A 16,860-nucleotide genomic window follows, 5' to 3' on the forward strand; every position below is an offset into this window, starting at 1 on the left:
TCCCCAGAGGATATTCTACCTTATCTCTCTTCCACTTGACCGCACTGAGGGATTTAAGGATGTAGGAGACTGTGAGTAGGGCTGGCTGGAAAATAAGAATTCCATTTTGAAGTTTCAACATTTATTTTTGTTCTGCATCAGGACAAAACTGAGACCTTTCCATTTTTTTTGCACAGTAGAGCATGAGAGACAGAACAGCCAATAGCCAGCTGATTAGGGTACTCCTCTGTGATGTAGGAACTATAGGTTCAAGTCCCTGCCCTTATTTGGAGCAAGGATTTGAACATAGGTTTCCCTATCCCAGCTGAGTGCCTAATCACTGGCTATTCTGGGTGCTCTCTCTTCCTCTCATTTTTACCAGAAATCCCATTCTGGACCTGAGAAACCTTCTGGACAAAAACTTGGTTGAAGCTAATGTGTTTCTGTGAATGGTTCTGCTTCAATGAATCTGCTTTCTGTTGAAAAATTTCTGAGCAGCTCCAGTAGTAAGCTTGAAGCTGGAGTAAAAAAAAAAAACTACAAAAAATATTTAGCCTGAAAAAGATATATTTAAGGGAATTAGGTATATTTCTTAGTCTCAATTTTCTTGTATTGTTAGTGATGGTAGTAGATTTGCAGTAGCACCTAAAGGCCACAAGCAGTTTCACACCACCATACTACTAGGTGTTGTGCGCGCACACACAGACACACATACAAATAGTCCCTGTCCTAAAGACTTCACAATCTCAGATTATTTGTAACAGGTAGTGGTCCTCCTAAACATATGCCTTTATGATTTTAATATCGTCTTTTGATATCTTAAAATGTATAAATAAAGTTTAGAAGATTCAATAGCCCTCCCCTTCTGGGCCTAGCATTTTTCTCCTGGCCTCACTTGGCCCGAGCAAGGTCTCCAGATGTGGCGTTGGGAATTTCAATTAATGAACATCCCTGCAGTCATCCTGTTTAGGTAGGTCTAGTAGACTGCAGGGACAGAGTTATAAGATCACAGATCTTTATGTTTCTAAGATATATTCCATAATACGTTCTGTACATATGGAACAGAATTTAAAATATTTCCTATAGATCAAATTCTGTAAACATTACTGGATAGTGCATACTTACATCTGCATGGTAGTATTTGCAAGATTGGTTACTTGATCACACACAGAATAATGACCCAGGAAGCGCTTTTAAAGATCATTGCGAATCTGGCAGTTCTGAGCTCAGAGAAATAACGTAATAAACATGAGGTATAGAGCTACTCTCAATTTGTTTGAAAAGTTCACTTCATTCTGCTCCTATTGACTGTAGATGATCATCACATTAACCAGTAAGGAGTTAACAGCCTATGCCAAAGCAGGTGCAATAGCAAAAGAAGTCCTGTCATCAGTGCGAACTGTTGTAGCCTTTGGAGGACAAGAGAAGGAAATCAATAGGTCTGACTCTCTCAATAATTAATGTCTTTTTTAATTTGTGACTTTGTCTGCAGCCACAATGACTAACATATGTTTGTCTTTTTAACAGATATACAAGTAAACTAGGAGAAGCAAAAAATCTTGGTATAAAAAAAGACTATTGCTTCTAAGCTGTCTCTTGGTTTTTTGTACCTAATTATAAATGGATGCTACGGCCTTGGGTTTTGGTATGGAACTACCTTAATTCTTGATGAGAATACTGGCTATTCAATTGGGACTGTCCTGGCTGTAAGTGTCATATTTTAACATCAGTGTCTTTCTACAAACTAACTTCATTGTGAAGGTGATGTTGAGTATATGATATGGTGGCTATAGGCAGGGACAAGAGATATCGTACGTATGGAGAATCCACAACTGCCCAGGAGCTGGGTTACTTCTATAACTTACTGCAGAGTTGGTTGCATTCTGTAAAATATAAGTTAAAATTAAGTTCCTTGCAGTTTTGATTGTGAAGTTGTGTTTGGATACCAGGGTAATGGGCACTAATATAAGAATTTAGATAGGCAGAAGAGACTCTTCACCACATAACTGGTTTACTGTTGTCTTCTTAGCAGATATGAAATTTTCTCCAATTCTTCTCAGTGCAGTGTTCACTCTGAGGTCAAATAAAGATGACTTAAATCCACCTGGTTTTGCACTTCACAGTCATAGCTGTTTCAGCTAATGTGCTTATCTAATAGAGTGAGGCAAACAGTGATTTCTTTCATGATATTAGTTTGAATTTATATAAAATTTTGTCTCTGCCATATTTGTGTCTCTTCTGCATTTGTTTTCCATGAACATTCATGCAGTTTGTTTTACCAGCACAAATGTGCATAGCAGATGAAAGTTAAATTTACTTTCCAGAAGGATTCATGCCAGATACAAGGATTATAATAATTGCAGCCAGAGAACAGAAACAATACCATGCGACTATATGACCAATCACAACTAAGTAACAGTAAATGAAGTTAATTGAAAACATAATCAGATCATTTAAAATAATTAACAAATTAGAAAAAATCATAATCTGCTCATGGATTTTCCACAAACAGAAGAGAAGGTGAAATTTGCCTAATAGATCCTTCTTCACAAATTATGTGATGAACTGTTAGGTAGGGTGGCTGCATGTACTCCTCACATCTTGTGTTTCTCTTTATTTGAAGGATATTCTATCTAATAAAGTTGAACATTTGACTATGTGGAGTTTTTAATTGTTTGGAAAATTGAAACTCTATTTACTGGTTGCCTTAAAACTCAGAGTAATAGTGAAGTTTATGGTGTAGTCAGCTAAAGATATGTTGGACTTTTGCAATGTGGTTTGCGGGTTTTCTGAGTTTTCTGTAAAACTTGATCAAGCAGCGGTAAAGGCCATTCACTTTAATGAGTCAATTAAATATTTGGTGTTAAAATATACTACAATAGAGACAAGTAGAATAGAAAACAAAAAATAGTCCTTTTCTTTCCGTTTTATGTAGAAATTCCATAGAAATTTGCCAAAAATCCTTCTCAATTTCTATTGTTCCAGACTATAAGGTATTGTGCTGACATTCCAAGGATTAAACTTAATTCTTTCGATACTTAGGAATGTCTTGTGAATGACACACCAATGCTGGGACTGATCCTGCGGTCTTTTCTGAGGCATAGCTCCAATGGTCAGAAATGGGAGTGTTGCCTAAATCAAGACTATAGGACCAGCCTTTAAACTTTGGATTTGTTTTCAGTGTGGGTTTCATCTTCTTCCTCCTGTAGGTTTTCCTCTGCGTTACTTTTAGTAGTTATTGCCTGGGCACAGCAGCACCACACTTTGAAGCTTTCTCTATTGCTAGAGGAGCTGCCTTTAAAGTTTTCAAGATCATTGATCAGGTATGGATCCTTCTACCCTGCCCTCATAATTGGGCTAGTATCTTGCATGAGAGCACTAACAATGCCAATAGAAAAATAAAGTAGTAATAAGCAAAAAGCCACGGTAACTTCCATTGAAAAATAAAGGAGGAAAAAATTAGTGTTTGCCAAAAGGAAAAAGACCAAACTGTCTTAGCAAGAAACATTATGTTCAGGCTCTTAAAAGGAAATTACAAACAATACAATGCAGTTACCAAAGAAAAGTAACTGTGGCAGTTAGCCTTAGATTGCAAACTACCAATGCTAAAACAGGTGTGGTGTGGGAGATGTTTTAAACTGTAGAATAAAAAATATGAAATATTCAGGCTATAATATCATCTCCCTCCCTCAATTATGCATTTGTAAATTATTTGCTTAAATTTTAATTTTTCTCCACTCCCCAGAAATCCACTATGGATAGTTTTTCTTCAGGTGGACACAAACTCGATCACATAAAGGGAGCACCTGAATTTAATAATGTACAGTTCAGTTATCCTTCAAGACCAGATGTCCAGGTAGGAGAAACACCTGTTCTGTGCTGTGTTGTAGTCACTGTGACTACAACTTGAAATATGGCATGTTACTTGTGTATTATCCTAGAAGAGTTGTGTGCTTTAGAGGACGGGATGGAAGCACAGGAGAATAGAGTCAGGAGGTTGATTTTGAGTTTCAAGCGTAGAGAGGAAACATAAAAGAAGGCATGGAGAAGAGTGTTGGAGAAGAATGTAAAAAGGGGTTGTTAACCAATGGAATGTTTGAGCAAAGTGAGGCAAGAAAGGTGTGGCCTCTAAAAAGAAGAGAAGAGAGATTGGAAGAAGCAAAGTTATGCAGAGTCCTGAAGGTGAGCCCAGGAGCTTGAATGTGATGCAGGAGGCATGCAGGAGCCAATGGAAGGACTTCAAGAGGGACTGAATCTGGTCAGAATCATGTCAGTAGATGAATTTTTGCTGCAGAACACTGGACAAATTAGAGGTGTCAGGAATGGCAGGTTCCACTGGTTAAAGCAATGAGAATGAGTGCGTTTTGAAAATGTAGCAGGGATAAACCTGGCAGGGTGACAGAATCTCGTTAATTTGAGATTGTTCTACATTTCATTTTTTTTTTAACTACGGCAAGGTTTTCAAAGGTCTCACTCTGGAATCTGACCTTGGACAAATGGTGCCATTGGTTGGCAGCAGTGGATGTGGTAAGAGCACAATGGTCCAGCTGCTTCAGAGGTTTTATGATCCAAAGGGAGGAGTGGTGAGTACAGCCATTCTAGAGCATAGTACTGTTTACATGGGTATTAAAATAATAGTATACAAAGAATTATAGCTATACAAGTCCTCAAGGAAAAAGGAGACAAGTGGAGCACAGAGTTGGGGATATTGTACCCAACTATAATACTCAAGATTTTGGGCCAATCAGCTGCTCTTCCTCCCATCTGATGCTGGGAGATTTAACAGAAGTCTAACTCTTACAAAGTGAGCCTTACAGCCCTCAGAGTGTGGATCACTTGGAAGTTACATAAATCACTGGCAGCTTTTTAAATACTGTCGTGTGTTTTCTGTTCTGAGCATCCTTACCCTTTACATTAGGAATTTGTTGCAGACGCTGGGCTTGGATTTAGAACACCCAAACACTCACTTGGCTGGTGTCCTGCATGTTGGGTAGCCTACTTGCTTAACAGTGTTGTTTATAAGGTTTCCTGTGGGGTAGATATTGTCTTGAATTGAAATAAATACAATGTTTAGTTATTAAATATTATTCAGTAGGCACCATCTAAATGTAGATCTGTCCTTTGCTGGCAGATCTTTGCCAATGAGTCTGTCCCCAAATCTCTGTTTGAATCACCTGCTACCTGCTATTCAGATCTAGCTCCAGTAGATCAGATCTACGCTTCTCCAAGGGACCTGGGGGCTCATGGTATTTAATACAGTATGTGATGAGAAGAGAGAGAGGCTACTGTTTTTTAAGCTTAACTACTTTAGAGGAGTTCATATGCCATGGTGATAGGGGCCATATATGTATCTAATTTGATTGAGGTAACATGACCACAAACGAAGGTGAGGCCACTGATTATCCATTCTTTAAATAATGGAATATGATTTTTATCCTAATTCTCTTGAAATTAAATATAATAGCCCTTAAGACAGCATATAGTTAAGTGATATAATTGGTAAAAATAACTTACAATTATAAGGAGACTACGAGTGGGCTACTGACAAAGAATTAGCTTCTAGCAATGCAGAAGGCCAAGAGCTGATCTTTAGAAGGCCTGTGGGGAGGTCACACAGAACAAGATCCTCAAGACGGTGCCTGATTCTCACTGATGGCTGCCATACATGAGAAACTGTGGCCTTGCCTGCTAGCTGTTCTCTCTCGGCCATTGGCCCTGTTTTTCAGAAGGAATGGTGCTGAGGAGGAATGACCCAACAAAAGCCTCACAGTGGTGGGGATCTATGCTCCCATGTGCACATAACCTTAAATGAGAAAGCACTTAGCCCATAATTCACAAGAAATTGAACAGCAATTACGGTACTGTGGCTGTGCTTTGGGTAGCAGTTAGTGTGTGAGATATTGTAAACAAGTTAGTTCTACATAGTTCATATCACAATTTCTTCTCTCTCTATTGTGCCTGTAAGGTTTTCCTTCCAAACAAAAACTATAACATTTGGCCTCAACCAAAGTCACAATAGGCTTATGGGAGAAAGTTAAGCCCACTGAAAAATGAATCATATTTCAAATAATTAGACAGTAGGCCAGCTCCAAAATATGGAACACTTCATTTAAGAAATACACACAGGTACTATATTGGTATTGTTAACTGGTGATTTGGGGATCTTTTTATTTTATTTGTTTTACTTTATGCCCCATATGCACAATATTTACATGAGCATCTGCAGAAAAATTGTTGTTCCTTGTTTAAACATCTCTATGAATGGTTTAATTATTCTAGTTCTTAAACTAGATACTTGAATGTAGAGAGGGCTGAATCCTGTTAACCTCTAACTACTCATTCATGTGTATTTTAGAAAGGACATTACTTCTGAATTTTAAAAAAAGCACTCATAGAATTACAGTGACGCAGTGTCAATTACTTCCAAGCTCTATGAATACGTTTATTACAGTGTCACAAATGAGTATGGGGAAATGGTTTGTTCATTCAGAAAATGTGCACATGATGTATGTGGAATTTTCATTGTGCCAGATTGAAATACTCCCATATATTCACAAGCGGTGTTTAATGGGGGTCTTAAAAAGAAACAGCATTTGACTAACCATACTTTGCATGTTATTTGTCTAGCCATACTTTGCATGTTATCAGTTATTTGAATTGTATTAATTTTTTTCAGTGTGATGGCTCAAAAATCTCCAATGCAAAGTTCGGTTTTGTATTAGAAGAAATAATTTGCTGTAGGTGGTAAAATATTATGATACCCTTGCTTTCTCAAGTCACACTGGAGAATTAGTTCTTTTTTCCCATATGTGTGTGATTGCGATTGTGTTGTTAACTACGGCAGTGAACCTGTGAAACTTACTTTCAGGCAACACCTACTCTTCCAACTAGCCACGTTGGGTTTTATGATGCCCTTTAAGGCACAGCTTAGGGTTGGGGGATGTGCAGAAATGTACTGCCTTAGCAGGGGCTTGAGGAGGCACAAGCAGGCAGAATGCATACAAGAGCTTTGGGGAGGGAGGTTTGAGTGCAGTCCTTGAAGAGAGTACAGTGTCCATCCTCTGCACCCAACCTCTTCTACAAGCCCGTGCAGGAAACCATGTCCCTTCCCAGATACTTTGAAGAGGTTAGACTGGCAGAGGCACTCACAAGGTATTCCCTGTGCATAGTAGAGTGTAAGGGCCATTTTGTGTCCAGCCCCTGCATAGATGAGAAGGCTGCACTCTCTGTACCTAACCCTGTTCCCTGAAGTAAACACAAAGGGCAATGTTGGCAACTGACTAAGAAGGATGACTTGAGGTAGGGTTGTAGGACTGGACCTATGAGCCTCCAATTGAAGCCCACTGAAGTCAGCGGGAATTTTTTCATTGATGTCAGTGGGCTTTGGAGCAGGCCCTAAGAAAGCAGCACAATTCACAGTTAGAAAAATTCACTTCTGAAAGATAAAAACATAAGAACGGCCGTACCGGGTCAGACCAAAGGTCCATCTAGCCCAGTAGCTATCTACCGACAGTGGCCAATGCCAGGTGCCCCAGAGGGAGTGAACCTAACAGGCAATGATCAAGTGATCTCTCTCCTGCCATCCATCTCCATCCTCTGACGAACAGAGGCTAGGGACACCATTCTTTACCCATCCTAGCTAATAGCCATTTATGGACTTCACCACCATGAATTTATCCAGTTCTCTTTTAAATACTGCCATAGTCCTAGCCTTCACAGCCTCCTCAGGTAAGGAGTTTCACAAGTTGACTGCGCTGTGTGAAGAAGAACTTCCTTTTATTTGTTTTAATCCTGCTGCCAATTAATTTCATTTGGTGACCCCTAGTTCTTGTATTATGGGAATAAGTAAATAACTTTTCCTTATCCACTTTCTCAACATCACTCATGATTTTATATACCTCTATCATATTCCCCCTTAGTCTCCTCTTTTCCAGGCTGAAGAGTCCTAGCCTCTTTAATCTTTCCTCATATGGGACCCTCTCCAAACCCAAACCCAAACTCCAATCATTTTAGTTGCCCTTTTCTGAACCTTTTCTAGTGCTAGAATATCTTTTTTGAGGTGAGGAGACCACATCTGTACACAGTATTCAAGATGTGGGCGTACCATTGATTTATATAAGGGCAATAATATATTCTCAGTCTTATTCTCTATTCCCTTTTTAATGATTCCTAACATCCTGTTTGCTTTTTTGACCGCCTCTGCACACTTCATGGACATCTTCAGAGAACTATCCACGATGACTCCAAGATCTTTCCTGACTCGTTGTAGCTAAATTATCCCCCATCATATTGTGTATATATAGTTGGGGTTATTTTTTTCCAATGTGCATTACTTCACATTTATCCACATTAAATTTCATTTGCCATTTTGTTGCTCAATCACTTAGTTTTGTGAGATCCTTTTGAAGTTCTTCACAATCTGCTTTGGTCTTAACTATCTTGAGTAGTTTAGTATCATCTGCAAACTTTGCCACCTCACTGTTTACCCCTTTCTCCAGATCATTTATGAATAAATTGAATAGGATTGGTCCTAGGACTGACCCTTGGGGAACACCATTAGTTACCCCTCTCCATTCTGAGAATTTACCATTAATTCCTACCCTTTGTTCCCTGTCTTTTAACCAGTTCTCAATCCATGAAAGGACCTTCCCTTTTATCCCATGACAGCTTAATTTACGTAAGAGCCTTTGGTGAGGGACCTTGTCAAAGGCTTTCTGGAAATCTAAGTACACTATGTCCACTGGATCCCCCTTGTCCACCTGTTTGTTGACCCCTTCAAAGAACTCTAATAGATTAGTAAGACACGATTTCCCTTTACAGAAACCATGTTGACTATTGCTCAACAGTTTGTTTTTCTATGTGTCTGACAATTTTATTCTTAACTATTGTTTTGACTAATTTGCCCGGTACCGACGTTAGACTTACCGGTCTGTAATTGCCGGGATCACCTCTAGAGCCTTTTTTAAATATTGGCATTACATTAGCTTACTTCCAGTCATTGGGTACAGAAACCGATTTAAAGGACAGGTTACAAATCTTAGTTAATAGTTCCACAACTTCACATTTCAGTTCTTTCAGAACTCTTCGGTGAATGCCATCAGGTCCCGGTGACTTGTTAATGTTGAGTTTATCAATTAATTCCAAAACCGCCTCTAGTGACACTTCAATCTGTGACTGTTCCTCAGATTTGTCACCTACAAAAGCCAGCTCAGGTTTGAGAATCTCCCTAATATCCTCAGCCGTGAAGACTGAAGCAAAGAATTCATTTAGTTTCTCCACAATGACTTTATCATCTTTAAGCGCTCCTTTTGTATTTCGATCGTCAAGGGGCCCCACTGGTTGTTTAGTAGGCTTCCTGCTTCTGATGTATTTAAAAAACATTTTGTTATTACCTTTGGAGTTTTTGGCTAGCCGTTCTTCAAACTCCTCTTTGGCTTTTCTTATTACACTCTTGCACTTAACTTGACAGTGTTTATGCTCCTTTCTATTTGCATCACTAGGATTTGACTTCCACTTTTTAAAGGATACATCCGCTTTGATTTTTAGTTGGAAGTGCCAAAGTGTGGAGCAAGAAATTTTATTGATTCACTGCATTATATTTATCAGTCAATCAATGTTGAATGAAACAAACTGTCCAATCAAATTAGAAATGAAATGTATCCGTAGTGTTTATGCCATGCATTTGAAATATAAAAATAAGGTTTACATGGTAAACAATGAAGCAGTAGTTAGGAAGAATGTTATTGTTTTTAGCTATTGCTCTATACCCAGAACTCTGATGGAAGTCAAGGGAAATTTAAGTGTCCTGTACATTGATGTCAGCAATAGGTTAAAATTACCTATCAAAAATAATTTGTATATAATGAGACAAATCAGTGCAGTTGCACAGAGTGCAAGCTAACTTAGAATTAGATCCCAGTATATTTTCATATTGTTTAAGATGATTTTTTCTGAAAATAAATGTTCAGGAAGTTCTTTTGCTTTAGAAATTCCTCTTCAGCTACCATTTCCTCTTTCCTTTATTTTTCTGTTGCACACTCTTGAAACAAGGTACGTAGTTAGGGAAAAAATGAGTAAAATGTCTGGCATGTGTTGATGTGAGTTGAAATCCTGTCCCCTTTCAAGCCAATGGGAGTTTTCATTGGGGCCACAGCTTCACCCCAGCTACCTTCCTTTCTTTCCTGTTTGCAAACACATTAGTTTTAGACACATTCACTGTGCTGAGATCTATTTCACACTTATTACTACTGTTTTCAAAAAATAAAACTACTTTAAAGTGTCTCATTTAGCAACATAGTGATAAAATTACTAATATAATATGGGGGTTATCTTCATGTTTAATGTGCTGCCTTTTGTTTAAAAAAGTATGTGGATATATAATGATTCTTTAGATTTTAAAAAGTTTTGATACATAAAACATTTTAGGAAGGGAAGCAAGTTTTTAATATATTGGTAAATCTTACTGTTCATTTTCAGCTTGAAATGACATTTTTAAATGAATCACTACTTAAATGTGTCTGAAAATGTTCTGACTATTTTTTTTAAATAATATACTTTTGTAGCTGGTTATTCATTTCAGTTGACTACTAACTTCTATTTTGTTTATATTTATTAATGAATTGACACTGTAGTGTACTGTGAGATTTTATTTTTCTATCAGAACTGTAACAGCTATGACGTAGCATTAAGTTAATGCAACGTTATTGTACTTGCTCTCTTAAAAAAATTAAAAAGCAGTATTTCATCCCTGTGAAGTGTCATGTTTTGTAATATACTCATTGTATTTTATCATTGATGCTTTAAAAAAATGTTTCTTATCCTCACTATAACACTTCCTCTAGTAATATAAAGGTAATTCATTAGTCTGTAGACTATGTTAAAGAGGAGTTTGCTTAAAACTTGTCTATGATGGAATAGGACTGTATAAGGAGTGCTGGACCAAAATCTCAAGAAGCATGATTATTGGGTTTAGGTAAACATATGAAAGTATATGACGGTCCAGAACTCTGACAGTGTAGCTAGGAATTTATCAGCAAACATATGGGCAGCATTGAGTATGTTGGACTAGTATCTGACTCCCCTTTGGGCATGTCTACACTGCATCTGGAAGTGGGCCTTCCGGACTTGTGCTAGTAGCGCTCCTGCTAGTGCTTTAAAAATAGTTGTGTAGACAGTGCTTTGAGGTTGCAGAGCCTGAGCTCCAGCCTGAACTGCAAAGTCTACACATGTATTTTTAGAGCACTAGCATGAGACCCACTGGCACAAGTCTGTGAACCTGGGCTGGGAAGCTCACTAGCAGATGCTGAGACACTACTCAGTAAACTGTCTCTGAACCTCAGAGAAGTGTAACATAGCATAACTAAGGGCATTAAGGCATAATTTGAATATTAATACGTGGCTAAAAATATTCCTCCTTTCTCTCTCTACACATTGTTCCTACTTTGAGTAAGAATTGGCTTGTTGGGGTTGGCTTGGAATAGAGTTGTACTTTTGAGCATATAGCTGTACCCTCATAGGACACAGTTATGCTGCTTTTCTAACACTGGCCAAAATGGTGTCTGTAAATTGTGAAAAGGACATGCATTTTGTTCTTGTATTGATTCTGGTCATAATAGTTTTCCTACAAAATTCTAGGACAAACCGTTGACATTAAAAGGACTTCTATGCTTTAAGAACATACCTGATCACCTACAGAGACCGACAGGGGGCCAAGAAAGTCTAAATGAGCAGAGCTGTTTTCAAAACTTGCGCATGATGTGACACTACCAAAATTAACCTTTTTAGCTCTATTTTGTTTCACATAATCACTTCCTACCCCTGAGTCATTCTTTCATCATGACCATAAAATGCTAATTCTGACAAGAACTGTTTTTGCTTAATAGAAAATAGCACAACAGTGCCTGGACAAGAATTAGCATTCAGGTAAGGGCTGCTGTGTTCATGACAATCTATATGTCACTTACATGAGCCCTTGGACTCAGCAACACAAGAGAGAAACCTTGGAAATGATATAGGGCAACATAAGAGAATGTTCTAAATGTTAAGAAAAGCAAAAATGTATCATTTTACCTCTTTTTTTTTTTTTTTTCTTTCAAAAGTTAGAACGATGACCACAATTTTCATAATTTCTGTGGAAGAGAACAAAGTTGAGGAACTGTCAGAGGCAAAGTATGAGCTATAGCAAATAAACTTATGCACCTACAAAGCCCTCTCCCCATTAACAACAGTGGCCCTGGTACCAAGCTATGTGGTGGACCTCCCAGTCCTCACCCGTGTTGTGGAATGTAAATGAGCTTTATGAAGTCTTTCTCTTTCTCCACATAGGATTGAAATGCAGCAATTAAACTGGTTATTTGTCCACATAGTGATAGTTTTTGGCACCATTCTAGCATATAAGTCTTATAATTATTCACGTCATTTACCTCACTGCATAGTCAGTGACCCTAATTAGGGCCAAACCACCTTAATCCCTATCTAACTCATATTGTTTTTCAGATCCCCTTGACAAGAAAAAAGCTTGTAGTTCAAGCTCTCAGAAGAGGAGGGAAACCTACCTACAGCCTCTAGAGCCTAGGAATGAAAGAGGCCCTGACTTCAACTACATCTTTGACAACAGTGATGCATGTGTACTCCCCTATTGTGTAATTTCAGTCTCTGCATGATTCCCATTGTGCTAAGGGCAAGATTTGACCCAACATTCCTAAAGAAGCGTAAGAGTCATCTGTCCGCGTAAGAGAGAGAGAGAGCTGACCACAAAGATCTGTGTTTAAAAAGCACAATGATGGTCTGAGTAAAGATCTGGAGTACGTGGTGGCACTATAGCAACTGGAAAGGGATCAATAGGAAGGGGGGAAGAGAGGAGAAGAAGCTTTTATCGAGCTGAGCATTACTAGCAGAAGAGTAGATTTTGAAGGGTGTTAGAGGGTTTTATTTTGTTGATCTACAATAAAGAAAAGAACCTTGGAAATATGCGCTTGCAACGCTGGGTTTATAACAAAACATTTAAAATGTACGAAATAAATAGAACTTTAATTGTATAGGAAACTTGCCTGGCCTGAAACTGTCTGAGAGGGCGATATCTCCTGTGTTGTAAGCATGAGTGAATAGCCTGTGGTACTGAAGCTGCTAGCTCCCATTGATGCTCTTAGCAGAGAGTGTGTGTGTGTGTGTGTGTATGCCCAAAGAACTGACCCCTAAATGTTTAGCTAACCCAGTAAATAAGATCTTTTCCCCATCATGGGGAGTAGTGGGTGTACAGCAACCTCTAATACCAACCTCTAATACCTGGACCCAGGACCTATCAAGGCTGCATGGCAAGCATGTGTCATGCTCCTCTTCAGCTCCTGTGCTTTCCACTCAGCCCAGATCATCATCTGGCCTTTCATCATTTTCTTTGACTTCAAACCAAACAATGCCCCAAAGTGTGAATGTTGTTGTTCTATAATGACATTAGTGAATGTAAATAGAGATGCAATAAAACTATTATCAGCAAAACAGATCATTCAGGTATCACTTACAGAAGGGGGACGCTCTCCAACATATTTTTTAATTCAGTTAATTTTTAATTAGCAAACAGAAACCAACACATTTAGCCAGATTCATTACTGCTGTAAAAGAGTGTGCAGCTCCATTGAAATCAATAGAACTGCGCTCGAAACAGGTCTGAATCTGGCTGATGGAGAATGTGGTTTCAATAACTGAGGACTCCTCACTGTAGATACCTCGCCCATTGACACAAAGGGCCTTCTCAGCAATGTTGGTATTTTCGTGAGAAGGAAGTCTATTGTGCAGGACATAGTGACTCTCAAATGGGTCAACTTGACCTGCTGTGCAGCCACATCCTTCTGGGTCTCCTGCTGCATGGAAAAGACACAGTTGTTTCTTTTGGGATTAAGCAGCCTAAAATAAACGGGGATTCTCAAGCTAAATTGTAGTCTGGGGGTCCTATTGTTTCATGGCCTCTGCAATGGATATGCCACACAATGTACACAGTACCCATCAAATGCCACAGTTGTGAGTAAGGATAAATATGCATTTGTGTAACTATGAAACTTCTCTCTGTATCTGTGCACATGGGAATACAAGGAGTTTACTCACTTACAGGAAAAAATCATTTTGCGTGTGAAATGGGTACATGCATATTTTCAATGGGTCAGTTATTAGATAGGACTTTGAAAGTGTGACCTTTCACACTTTGGTCAATATTTTCTCATTCTTTGTCATCTTCAAGAATAGATATGAAGGAGAGTGCTTATGCAGACTGTTCTGGAAACCAGCAGAAACTTGAATTTCCTATTAAGAAAATACATTGTTGTAGGAAAGAGGGAAAACGGACCATCTACTGTGTTACATTACCAAAAATAAAAATTAGTTGGCTCAAGTTCCAGCCAAAGAACCAGGCCCTTTTAGTTTCCATGATTTTATATTAGCCTTGATTTAAGATTTTCTTCTATGTTTTGTTTCAAGTGTCTCCAAAGCTTCAATGGAGAAAATTCTTATCAGTGGTTGAAGCATGAAATTAGGAGTTGGGAATTCTGGCTTGCTCACTGACTGTTCTCTGTGTGATTGGGCAACCACTTAATAAAGCCAGATTTAATTGCTGACCACCCAAAATACCAGCTGAAGTCAGTTAGAACTATCAGTGCTTTAGCACCTGAAATCTCACCTCTGAAAGTGGGTGTACTGTAATTCTATCTGATTTACAAAAGTGATAGCATCAATTAATATTTGTAAAACCTTTTGAGATCCTCTAGTGATATAAAAAGTAAAATTCTTAAATATTTATTTTTTTTATTTTGCAGACCAAAAAATGAAAAACATCATTTGTTACCTAATCTGATGTCTCTGATTGGATTGGCAAGCATTCATTTGTGCTGCCCCATTAGCACGGTTCTTGCATTTTAGCTTTATCTCTATTTGTCTCACTGAAAACTGAGAGGTTGGAATAGAACTACTTGAAAATGTAATGCAATGTGCTGTTTAGTCGTTCAGGTTTTTTCCTAAAAGGATCCTGCTTTCCTGGTTAGTTACTTTTTAAGTATATTAATAAGAAATAAGTATAGTCCTATTTTCCTGAAAAATTAAAATTCATCAAGTGGGCCATGCTTCCAGCAACATTAAAGAAATCTTCATGGGGCAAAGTGTGTTACTAAATGTAATTAATCTCATATGAGCAATTTGATGCTGAATAGTAGTGACCTAGTTCACATGGAATTTAAGTACCTTAACTTGCCAGATTCTTTCTGCTTATTTGATCAGTACCTGGTTACTATGTCTGTCTTAGCATAATGTGCATGTTTGCCTGCAGATTGAAGCCTGCAGTGGCCTTTGAGATAAAGGAATTGTTATTCTTTCGCAAACTTTGGCAGTGAAGGCTATGATATAATTTTGTTATGACTATAGTGTCTGGATTACTGCAGTTATATCCAATGTAAAATCACAAGTGACACTCATAACTAGGTATCCCTGAAACATCCAGAATAAACTCTCTAAGTAGATCAGAAATCTCAGTAAACCCAAAGATTATGGTACAAGGCAAGACTATTAAATAAGGTGTGTGTTTTTTTTTTAATTAAATCACCATGAAATGTCTCTTTGGCTGATTATAATACCCTTTAAAATATGCAGATTAATATAGACCAATATAATATTTCACCTTCCTATAGCACCTTTCATCATGCAGGATCCCAAAGCACTTCACTTGTTGGAGAACAGTATGCCAGTATTATACAGTAGGGGTCCAAAACACTATAACTTATATTAGTGATACTGTACTGAGAAATGGATAGGCGAGAAAAAGAAAAACCCCAGAGTGCTGGTGGTGCTCACATAAGGGCAAATCTCATCCTCATGCAGGAGGCCCTTAGAAGATTCTCTGCAGTCCAAACCACTGAGGCTTCATAAAGAAATCAACTTGGAGCTAAAGTGTGGAGGCCTTTGCAAGGTGAGACAATACCATCCTAAATACAAATCTTAATTAATATGTTTCCACTTTTGTTTTACTCTGAGCATGAAAACAATGGGAGGGGCAGCTGAAGGCTTGCATTTATGGAAGTCTACTTAAAGGGCCAAATCCTGTCCATTTGAAGAAGTAAGTAAATTCCTCACAAGGACATCTAAAACAAGAAACCATATTCTGCTGATAAGCATGTACAAATCCCTCTAAACTCAATGGGAATTGCATATGCATAGCTGAAGGCATGGTTTGGTCCATAGTGCTCTCCTAAAAGCTAGCCAGATCTTTATCTTGTATGTTTTTCTTGTAACACACATCATTTTGCCCCTCAGAGGTGCCAGTGTAATTTCATCTGGTGAAATTACAGATCATCTGCCTTATTGGGAATATCTTTGAAATAGAATTATTATAATTATTATTTTTCTGCAGAAGGACCTAGGTCCCTATGGATAATCTGAAATAAAACTCCACGGGCTCACCTCTAGCCAAAAACATGACACAGCGAAATAAGACCAAATGTTATTTGCTCCAATTCCAGCCATCGGTAGCCAGCTGTGCGTGTAGCTCACCCCTCTCATGAATAAGGTCTTGCCTGCACTGGAGATCTGTCCTTATTTCAGCCATCGGTGGCCAGCCACTGATATAGTTGGTCAGTTTCAGCAAGGGTAAGTGCCACTGGTGCAAATAGTGGCTTTCCTTGTCTCCATGGTAGGGGATTACACCAATTCACTTTGATTTGTGGCTGGCCACTAATGGCTGAAATCAGGACAGATCTCCAGTGTAGACAAGGCCCAGAAAGAGTGCACTGGGCTGCACTGATTAGGGTCTGGTTTTGTATTTGTCAGGAATGCTATATGTATCACTTTAAGAAGTTTTATATATACACACATAGTTATGAGAATATGTAGAAAATGTTTCTCTGTAAT

General features: G+C 38.4%; 1 protein-coding gene across 2 annotated transcripts in view; it reads left to right on the forward strand.

Moving 5' to 3' along the window:
• Nucleotides 1–1,560: 1,560 nt before the first annotated feature.
• Nucleotides 1,561–16,860, forward strand: part of LOC127044110 (ATP-binding cassette sub-family B member 5-like) — a 248,281-nt gene continuing 232,981 nt past the window's right edge. Inside the window, exon 1 of one of the 2 annotated variants that reach the window (XM_050938577.1) lies at nt 1,561–1,685. The gene's annotated coding sequence lies outside the window, so the exon portion shown is untranslated. Of the gene's footprint in view, nt 1,686–3,915; nt 3,976–16,860 lie in introns of those variants that run through there. The other variant, XM_050938576.1, reaches the window with a different exon arrangement.

The sequence above is a fragment of the Gopherus flavomarginatus genome, chromosome 2, assembly GCF_025201925.1.
Source record: "Gopherus flavomarginatus isolate rGopFla2 chromosome 2, rGopFla2.mat.asm, whole genome shotgun sequence".
Classification (NCBI taxonomy): domain Eukaryota; kingdom Metazoa; phylum Chordata; order Testudines; family Testudinidae; genus Gopherus; species Gopherus flavomarginatus.